The following is an 11,228-nucleotide window of genomic DNA, read 5'->3' as shown; positions in this document are numbered from 1 at the left end:
TAACTGGGCTGCCTTGTTTGGCCTAAGTGAGATAGGATGTGCCTAATTCTTCAGAGACTTGGTGCACAGGGCCAGATAATATAGAGATGGTCGGAGCAGAGCTCCTATCCTCTCAGAGAAGAAGGGGAGAGGGCTTAGAATAAGGGACTGTGTGAGTGAACAGGAGTTGAGGCAGAGAACAGGCTGTAAAATAAATACATTAATGAAAAAATTAAAAGTGACATTAAAATTTATTTCAGTAGATGCTTGAAATACTTTTTGTGATTGAAAACTTGCCAGTTGTCACATTTTAAGATTTAATGTTTTATTTATTTATTTATTTATTTATTTATTTATTTATTTATTTATGGCAGAGATCTCTTTCATTGCATGTCAGTGTGGCTGGGTCTGAAAGGCCGATGGTCTCTCCAGGATGATAAATGTGCCCTCAGTGGATGTGTTCCAGATCACCAAGAAAAGGTGTCTTCATGACACAGGCACACCAAGAGCATGCCTCATGCTGCAGGAATGAGCAGCATAGGTAGAGAGGGAAATCTGCAAGGTAGTTGTGCAAGCAGGAGAGGGGGCCATCTAGAGGACAGAGAGGCACACAAGGTGCCTGGGGGGAGTAGGCAGAGTTGTAGAAGGTAGGGAGAATGCTCCCAAACTGAGGATTGAACAGGCCCTTTGTGGTACATCGCTTGCCAGTACATGCAGTGACTCTACGTGCACTCTAGTAGCCAAGGAGAGCCTGTTGTAAGGTCAATGAGTGCATGTACTGTTGTGTTGATCATGCAGATCTTAAGGTTTAGCTCAGGGATGATGGCTCCTGTCTGCATAAGATCCACTCAGTCACTATAGAGGTAGTTATGGAAGTAGAACACTCAAGATCCTCCCCATTTTGTCAGAGGAAGGAAATTAAAGGGGTGGCCATGGTGACATACCTTCTCTAGGCAAGTGATATGGTTCCTGTGGAGGGAGTCCTTCGTATCAAGCTTTTGAAATGGCTTGTACTGGTCAGTGAAAGAGTTGGGCTAGCCTGACTAAAAAAAAAAAAAAAAAAAAAAAAAAAAAAAAACACTTAAAAGAGATGGAACCAATTGGGACCCCCCACCCGCATGCCAGTTGTCTTTGTCCACAAAATTGAAAGGACTGTTGGTGATGAGGAACAGCCCTTTTCCATGGGTCACTAGGCAGCTCAGGACTGCAAATGTCCATCCCCCCTCAGGATGTACTTCTCCATGTATTGCTCAATCTACTGATACACGGGGTACTTTACATTCACATTCCAGATGGCATGGACACCTTGTAGAGGTGGACTTGGTCAAACTTCACACTGTGGCCCAGAAAGTAGTCCACCACACAAGGCACTAATGCTATCTCTGGGAGTGAGAGAATATTCATGAACTGCTTAAAGGAAGGTCCCTTGCCCTAGAAGCAGCTCATCTGGCATAATGGGATGTGCTGTGTGCCACCATATAGGCCAATCATGCCATCATTAGGCATAGGCTGGAATCCCCTATAGTCTGTTCTTACCTGTATGTAACATAAAGCATCAATTTTCATCAGAATGTTCTTCTGAATGTCATACTGGAGACCATGAATGACAAAGCTGGGGTCAAAGTCATGCTCCCGAATCCCCCTCAGGGTACCTATATAGTTCTCTATCAGGATGTCCTAGGGAGAAATGAAGAGCTCAGATGCAGCACATCTGCATACTGGGCCTGTGTGTAGTCATAGGCAAAGCCATAGACTTCAATTTCACTCAGGATGATCTCATTGTTGACTTAGATGGATACTGCGTTTAGAAGGCTTCAGACTTTAGGGGGCAGAAGGTCATGCATCAGCTTCTGCAAGTCCCTGCAGTCTGTGGTGGTGCTGGAGAGGTGGATCCGGGATCCAAAGAGCTTCAGCTAGGACTGAAGGGTGAGGACAAGGTGGACAGAGGTCGGCTTTAGCCTCTGCACAGCAGCCACCACTGAGCTGTGCACTGAAGTCTAGTGCCCTCCATGGCAAGTGAATGTTGCCTCCATTGCCCTCTGCTCATCTAATTGCCCACCTGCCCGCCTGCCCGCCTGCCCACCTGCCCACCTGCCCACCTACCCTCCTGCCCTCCTGCCTGTCAAGAGTTTTCTAAAGGAAGGTAATCATCTCATTAAACATTTAAATATGTTCATTGCTTTAATGGTTTATTTTCAATTGTACTGACTAGAAAATATTATTAATAATATAGATTTGTGTTAAGAAAAATAAGTGTTAAAGATTAGTTAATACTTATAATGTAGTTTCAGATAATTTTATCACTATTGCAAGAAAACTGTAAAAGTAAAAGTAAATATTAATAATATTTATTAATTCATAGTACTGGAATAATATTTATTTTTCATATCCAATATAATTAATTATTTAATTTTTAAGCTATGTATAGTTTATTTGTTCATTAAAACTATATATGCCATGACTATGGAAAATTTCTGATTCTAGAAGAAAATATTTTTAATATTTATTTTTCATGTCACAAATGACTTTAATTAGCCGACATATATTAAATATATAAAAAATGCTGGACAGCCCCACCTCCCAATTTCAAGAGCTTGCACTAAGATACACTAGCCAAGACATTGTGGAAAACTAATAAACACATTGGACTTTGGAAAAGTGAAAGCGGCTCATAAACAGATCCACAGACACATTGCCTACTGTGTTGATAACACTGCACAAAGGAGGTCCACCTGTCACCAGAACACATGATCCTGGATCTTCTGGATACTCATATGCAAAAGCTCAGGAATTCTCTTCTTATAACCTTAAAAGACCAACTCCATACTCTTTAAAAATGCAGGGAGAAAATGAAAAACAGACTATTCACAGGTAAATATACAGGTGATAATCTAATGAGCAATATTTCTTTTTTTAACATCTTTTTATTTTTTTATTCGATATATTTTTATTTACATTTCAAATGATTTCCCCTTTTCTGGTCCCCCACTCCTCAAAAGTCACATAAGCCCCCTTCCCTCCCCATATTCTCCCACACACTCCTTCCCTGTTCTGGTTTTGCCTTATACTGCTACACTGAGTCTTTCCAGAATCAGGGGTCACTCCTCCATTCTTCTTGTACCTCATTTGATGTGTGGATTATGTTTTGGGTATTCCAGTTTTCCAGGTTAATATCCACTTATTAGTGAGTGCATACCATGATTGATCTTTTGAGACTGAGTTACCTCACTTAGTATGATGTTCTCTAGCTCCATCCATTTGCCTAAGAATTTCATGAATTCATTGTTTCTAATGGCTGAATACTACTCCATTGTGTATATATACGACATTTTTTGCATCCATTCTTCTGTGGAGGGATACCTCGGTTCTTTCCAGCTTCTGACTATTATAAATAGGGCTGCTATGAAGATAGTGGAGCATGTATCCTTATTACATGCTGGGGAATCCTCTGGGTACATGCCCAGGAGTGGTATAGCAGGATCTTTCGGAAGTGAGGTGCCCAGTTTTCTGAGGAACTGCCATTTCATAGTGAGTATTAAGTATAGTACAACCAGTGAAGAAAACAATAGACTCAATTTAATTAAAATTATAAATTCTATCCCTGTGATACACATTGTTAACAAAGAAAACAATCATAGAATTTTTATTAGATATTAATAAAGATCATATTTAGATATTAATAAAAGATTTGCATCTAAAATATACACAAGTTTTTTCACATTGAGCAGTAGAAAACATATCTTCCAGTTTAAAATATGCAAGGCACTTGTAGAGACGGTTGTTCAAAGACCATTACAAATAAATATTTTTTTAAAAAGCTTCATCATAATATATCCTTTAAGAAATGAGTATTAAGTAAGCCAGTGAGAAGGCTCAAGTGGTTATGAAGGAATATTGCTCTCTCAGAGAACCTGTTTTAGAGTCCCAGAACCCACCTACAGGGGTGGCCTGTAGCTCCCTGCGTCTGGTGACATCTGAGCAGACACTTACATACACATACCCCATCCCCCACATACATGCACACACAAATGTAAGAAGTAAGTCAATAAACACCAAGTACTCTATATTAGTGAAAAAATGTTGGAACAGTAAAAAAAATGACACAGTGTATGACTTTAGGACTTCCTGGTTTAAAAAATGAGATAATTTTTAAGCTATTTTTCGGATTGTTAACCTAAGGCAATGGGCTATATTGCATTTGTTTTCTGTGTAATAAGACATGTGAGCACATTGTGGTATAGATTTCTATTACCATGAGTACAAGTAAAATTAAAGAAAAGGACTGTTAGAGTTTTTCTCCATTTACAAAATGAATGGAACTTCAAAAGTTATTGCAGGATAAGAATATGTAAAGAGAATACCGAGTTTTGTCTTACAGTTATGTGGTCTCTGTGTCTTAAACTTTGCCTAGGGAACAACAGACACAGCTTTATGTGCATTTTTCATTTTACAGTTTTTAAGATGGAAAATTAACTGTGTCTGAAGAGGTCCAAGTGGGATGATCTGAGGCACTTCTTGTCACTGGGAGTATCATTCTGCCTGAAAATGATAGCAATATATTTTTTACTTAACTTTACAAACTTACAAGTTTTCTTATTAAAGATGACAAAAGAATTGAATAACACAGACTTGTTCTGGTATAATTTTACCCTGGGTAGTGTCAAAACAATCACTTTGTGGTGTATGATTCATTTCTTTGTAACATAATCAGAATATTGTATTCATGTCTGGCTTGTTCTTGAATATTTGACTTCAGCTGAAATCATCTTAGTTCTCACTCAAATGACATGACCCTTCATGTGAGGGAGAATGGACTATGACTGTCTAGAAGTTAGTTTATGGTTTGGATTTCCTAATTAAGTGTTATCTTATGTCTCCTAAACTTTTCTTTTTGTTGTCTTAAATAAGGCAAGGCTATTTCATCCTGCAAAAAGAATAAAATAATGCAAAATAATGATTTTGTTGTGAGAATCCCATGTAGATTAGTAGCCAGCCATATGGGCTAGTTAGGTTTTGTTGACTTCCAACAGGGTTCTATCATCTGGGAAGAGGGGATTTTTGTTGAGAGAACACATCCATCAGATTGATGTTTAGGCAAGTCTGTGAGGCATGTTCTTGATTAGTGATTGTGCAGGAGGGCTCAGTCCATCATTAACAGTGAGCTCAGGCCATCATTATGGGCAAGTGACCTGGGTTGTATAGAATGGCAAGCTAAGTAAGAGTCATTGGGATAAAGCCAGTAAACAGAATTTTACATTGTCCTTGATTCAATCCCTAAGCTTAGGTTCTTGCTTTGAGTTTTTGCTCTGACTCCCTTCAACTATCTATTGTAATCAGGACATGTAAGCCAAATCAACTCTTTCCTCCCCTTTCTTGCTTTGAGTAATGACCTTTCTCACAGGAACATTGGCAAACTAAGAGAACAGCAGAATGATGCACTAAGAGGGCACAGTTTTCTACAATTCTGAAAAGAACTTTTTTCCAAGACAGGGTTTCGCTCTGTTGTCCTGAAACCCATTTTGTAGACAAGGATGGCCTTGAACTCACAAAAATCCACCTGCCTCTGCTGTCTCATTCCTGGGATTAAAAGCATGCCCCACTATCACCCAAGTCGATAAAGCTTTAAAGAATTTCATGAATTGATTTTTTCTAATGGCTGAATAGTACTCCATTGTTTCTATATACCACATTTCTTTGCATCCATTCTTCCGTTGAGGGATAACAGCTTCTGGCTATTATAAATAGGGTTGCTATGGACATAGTAGAGCATATATCCTTATTATATGCTGGGGAATCCTCTGGGTATATGTCCAGGAGTGGTATAGCAGGATCCTCCGGAAATGACGTGCCCAGTTTTCTGAGGAACCACCAGACTGATTTCCAGAGTGGTTGTACCAGTTTGCAACCCCACCAGCAGTGGAGGAGTGAATTCTTAGACAAATGGATGGAGTTGGAGAACATCGTACTAAGTGAGGTAACCCGGTCTCAAAAGATCAATCATGGTATGCACTTACTAATAAGTGGATACTAGCCTAGAAAATTGGAATACCCAAAACATAATCCTCACATCAAATGAGGTACAAGAAGAACGGAGGAGTGGCCCCTGGTTCTGGAAAGACTCAGTGTAGCAGTATAGGGCAAAACCAGAACAGGGAAGTAGGAAGGGGTGGATGGGAGAACAGGGGGAGGGAAGGGGACTTATGTGACTTTCGGGGAGTGGGGGGGACCTGAAAAGGGGAAATCATTTGAAATGTAATTTAAAAATATATTGAATAAAAAAAAGGAAAAAATAAAAACATGATTAATATTTTTAAAAAAAAGCTTTTAAAGAACCATTGAAAATGTTGTTAGGCAAAAGAAAATGTGGACTACTTTAAGAAGGTAAAGTCAAGGCATTTTGCAGAGTGATAATGGTACACAGTGTGATCTGTGTCAAGAAAGAAGCATAATTTCTATACTGTGAACGAAGTATAGAGAACACAATGTACAAAAGTGAGTGACTCCTTCAAAGCAGAAAGCTGAACTACTGAATTTAAGAAATGTCAATGAAGATAAAAAAAGAAACTGAGTAAGAATAGCAGGAAGTGAAGTCGGTTGTGTGGATTTCATCAGAGGATAGGGAGTTAATATAATAACATCTTACTCTTGGTTTTAGTGATTATTAGTAAGTTTTAAGTAATTTAGTAAATTTAGCAATTATTTTTAGTAAGCTAGCAACTAATAATAAAATATTATGAACTATAGAGATGTTGTATATATTGAGTGTTAATCATTTAAGCATATACTTTAAACATACTTGCTTTCATCTGTGAACTATCTTGTTAATGTACTGAGTATGTCCTTTGCTGCAAACTGTTTTAAAAATATTAAATAGGCTCTTTATCTACCTTTTTTTGTGTGTTTATTCTTTCTTTGTATTCAAGAAATAATTGCCAAATTCAACATCCTTAAACTTAAAAAATGTGTTTTCCTCTAATAGTCATGCAGTTTATATCTTAATTTTAAGCCGTGATCTCTGCATATTAATTTTGATTATTGATCTTTGAGGTCTTCCCTAAGAGACTCTAAGATGCAGCAGCAAACAGATGCTCGTTGTTTATGTATTACTCAAGCTAGGAAAAAATACCTTTAATTAATAGGGTTCTTTAATAAATGGTAAAAGATTTAATACCAAGTTCTTGTTAATTAAAAAAGCAATTTCTTGCTGTTGACATTACACTAAATATTTTAGAAATATTTAATGATAACACCCATAAATGGAAAAAATTATAATATTAAAAATCAAATTGTGTATTTGAGATTACATTAATGTCAGTTTAAGAAGCTTGAAATTCATGAGAGAATAATAATTTAAATGATAGAACAATAAGATATTATGAATAATGAATCAAAGTCCCTGGGTGACAGTAGAAGTTCTCAACATTATCTTCCATCGTAGTTGCTGGAAGAATCTTACAAGAAGTTTTATAACTATACCCCAGATTACTGAGATGCTTGGAACTTCAATTTCTAAATCATCTTGGGTGATTATTGTGCAGTTGCCTAGCATCTGCCTCAGCACAGCTGCTTAGGAATCACTGAACACTATCAGAACACAGAAATACCTCATTTGCGTGGATATGGGAAATTTGTACTCACACTGGAAATGTGTTATTATCTATTCAAACTGTCAGCTGCCAATGAGAATTGTTATTATTTGTCTAGGGAAGCATCCTTTAGGGATTTGTACAGCTCAGTTTTCTGATAATGGAATATGTGTCATTATTACTGTTAGGAGAACAATGATGTGGGAGAAATGTAACCATAAAATTGTGTAGTAAGACTTTAGTTACATGACAGCTTAAACCGACTTTTGCAGGTCATAGAAAGGAGACAAAGTAAGAAGTGCTTTGAGATACTTTGTTCCCTGTCACTCAAACACAGGAGTGGAATCTCACTTTTCGGTAGTCAAAGATATCAATTAAATCAACAATTATAGAATGAATAAACAAATTCCACAGGTTTGTGTGATATCAAGAAAGTGGCTGAGAGTAAATTTTATCAAGTGTTATTTTGTTCTGTCAAGCTTAGGAAAGCATCTCAAAATGGTAGGAACAAGAACTTTCACAAAGCCCTGAGGTGTTCAGATGAACGTAGTCCTCTCTGTGCTCAAAGTAACTGCCCTTTGCAACAGATCGAGACCAGTGTAGAAAACCAGAGACCAAAACACAGAGTTGTGGAGCACAGTCTGAATAGCTATATCTACAATACATTTCTAGCTCACAAGGGCTATGGATCATTTTAGAAGAAATATCACAAGAGCCAGAGAGTAAGGAAGTTTTCTCTGAGACTGTTTATCTTAGGACTGTCATTAGCTATACCCGTAAAGTTTTACCAACACATCTGCCTAAACATGAGCTGAAGCAAAACATTAATAAGACTGCTAAGTTGAGCTGAGAAAGCTGACCCAGGACTCAACTAAAAATTAACATGATTCTAAAGAATGCTGAGTACAAACTCACCCTGGCTCATCATGTCACTGAAGCCAGAAAAGATAGCCCAGTTAGGGGAACAGGATCCTCAGACAGTCAACAAAGTCAGATACTAGACCTGACTCCAGTTTTGGGGGGACCTGCATGAAGACCAAGTGGTTTATCTGGTACATATGGGCAGGGGGTTCCTAGGTTCAACCTATGTATGCTGTTTAGTTGATGGTCTACTCTCTGGATGCCTCCAAGTACCCAGGTTACTTGATTCTGTTGGTCTTTTTTCAGAGTTCCAATCCCCTCCAGGTCTCTCAATTTTCTCTCTAAACTCATCCACAAAACTTCCTGAGTTCCTTTTGAAGTTTGGCTTTGGGTTTCTGCATCGATTTCTATCAGCTGCTGGGTGGAGCTGCTGGGTGGAGCCTTTCAGAGGTGCTAGACACATGTCTATAAGACAAAGTATCATTGATAGTTTCAAGGATTTTTGCTTGCCCATGGTATAGGTCTCGAGTTGGGCCAGGCAATGGCTGGCCACTCTCTCGGGCTTTGTTCTATTTTTGTCCCTGTTCTCATTTTAGGCAAGACAATTGCCTAGATCGAAATTTTTGTGGGTGGGTTGGGGTCCTTATCCCTTCACTGAGAGTACTGCCTGGCTAAAGAAAGTGGCCACTTCAGGCTCCATAACCTGCCCATTGCTAGGTGTCTCACCTGGAGTCACACTCATGGTCTCCCTGGAGCTCCAGCCATTCTGGCTTATCCTAAAGATGGACCCCCTCCCAATTTCCATTCATTCTACTGGACCTCTCTCCCTAAATCTGATCTACTTCTGAAACCCGTTCTCTACCCTCACCACCCATTATCACCTCTCCTTCCATAAATGCCCAATGACTATTTTATTTTCCCTCCTGAGTGAGATTCAAGTATCCTTCCTTGGACCCTTCTTGTTGTTTTAGTTCTTTGGGTCTGTGGATTGTTACATGATAATCTTGTGCATTATGGGTTATATCAACTTTTATAATTATCCCATTTAGGGCAAGGGCTTGGGGGAAGGACTACATGAGGGGAGTCCAAGGTCAGGATGTAAAGTGGATAAATAAATAAATAAATAAATAAATAAATAAATGGAGAGAAAGAGACAGACAGACAGACAGACAGACACACACACACACACACACACACACACACACATACACACAGAGAGAGAGAGAGAGAGAGAGAGAGAGAGAGAGAGAGAGAGAGAGAGAACACTGAGACTGAGATAGTGTTCCCTAGGAAACAAGATAATTCTTATCCAATAGCAGTCAGCCCTGAAACTAGTAACATCACACATACTGAACAGGTTGTATTTATGCATTTAAGGCTATATATGTAAGTACACACACACACACAAACACATATATATATATATATATATATATATATATATATATATATATATATATATATACTAAAACAGCTTTAAAAGGGAGACCATGCACTTGAAAGAGAGCAAGGAGGGGCATATGGAAATATGGAAGGGTTGGAAAGGGAAAAAGGGAAGGCAAAATTATGTAATTATATTTTAATCTCAGAAATATTGAGAACAATTTAAGGAGGTTTATTTTTATTTTCCATGTGTTTCTCAGATATGAGGAGTAGGTTCTAGGATGGGAATATTTGATATTAGGTGGGATGAGAATGTATTGCCAAAAAAAAAAAAAAAAACCAAACAACATCTATAAAAAACAAAGAAGCCCTGGAAAATTAGGAAAAAAATGTTTTAGAGAGAATAAATGTGAGACTAAGCAGTCAAAGTCATAAATCAGAACTCCCGTGAGCCATTTGTGACACATACCATGATTTTCTTTCATCCCTCATTGTGGGAAAAGTATTTGTGTGAGTCTCTTCATTTCTTGTCTTATGGACTGTGGTATATTTTCTTTCATCTTTATGTCTTGTATAATTACAGCATGTAATCCAGTGAACACTGCCTAAGCTGTCCTAGCAACTTCAGGTCACAAATAAGGCAAAACATGCAAATAATATTTTGCTTTTTATCCTAGCATATCTGGAAGGAAATAGGTAGCACCTTATTTTACACAGAATTCCAATATGTATAACATTTAAGTTAGTATGCATAGTAGAATAATTGTAGAATGTCTTTCTATCAGTGAATTAGTCATACAAAATGTCATTGAAATATTTAAAACAAGATGGTTTCCTGCCATATTTATATCATAATATTCTTTCATCTGCAAATATTGTACAAGGACAATGAGTATACAGGAAGCTTCCTTAGTCCTTCCACAATTATGAGATTGTATTTTTATTTATGAAAGAATAGAATGTTTATACCAGGCCCCTGCCTAAAATAGACCCATTTACACTCCCATTTCTCTTTAAATTCACCTTTTAAATTTTAAGGTTTGGTCTGTCTCTTTTGATAATAAAGATGCAAACTTAAAAACAGGCTTTGATGAGGGAACAATTCACCAAAGTGATTTGCTTTGACACATTTCATCTGTCTTGGAGCCTGATATGCATCTGTTGTCATTTCCATAAAAATGCTTCTGATTACTAATCAACTCTTTTTATTAATAATAATTTTAAACTTCTTCTAATGATTTAACATTTTAATAAAAATGCCAGACACATGAACTTGGGTGCCTGTTGCTGGTAGTAAGTTTACTCCGGTGAACTGCTGAAATGGTAAACTATAGACAGAGCGACTCCTTATGCTTAAAAAAATGAACCATTCTTTATGTTTAATTAACTCTACGTTGTTTAGATCAGTTGGCACATTCT

General features: G+C 37.6%; 1 pseudogene; it reads right to left on the bottom strand.

Moving 5' to 3' along the window:
• Nucleotides 1-427: 427 nt before the first annotated feature.
• Nucleotides 428-1,990, bottom strand: LOC127697049 (5'-nucleotidase domain-containing protein 2-like; annotated as a pseudogene).
• Between the last annotated feature and the right edge of the window lie 9,238 nt (nt 1,991-11,228).

The sequence above is a fragment of the Apodemus sylvaticus genome, chromosome 12, assembly GCF_947179515.1.
Source record: "Apodemus sylvaticus chromosome 12, mApoSyl1.1, whole genome shotgun sequence".
NCBI lineage: Eukaryota > Metazoa > Chordata > Mammalia > Rodentia > Muridae > Apodemus > Apodemus sylvaticus.
This window is presented reverse-complemented; position numbering and strand designations above follow the sequence as displayed.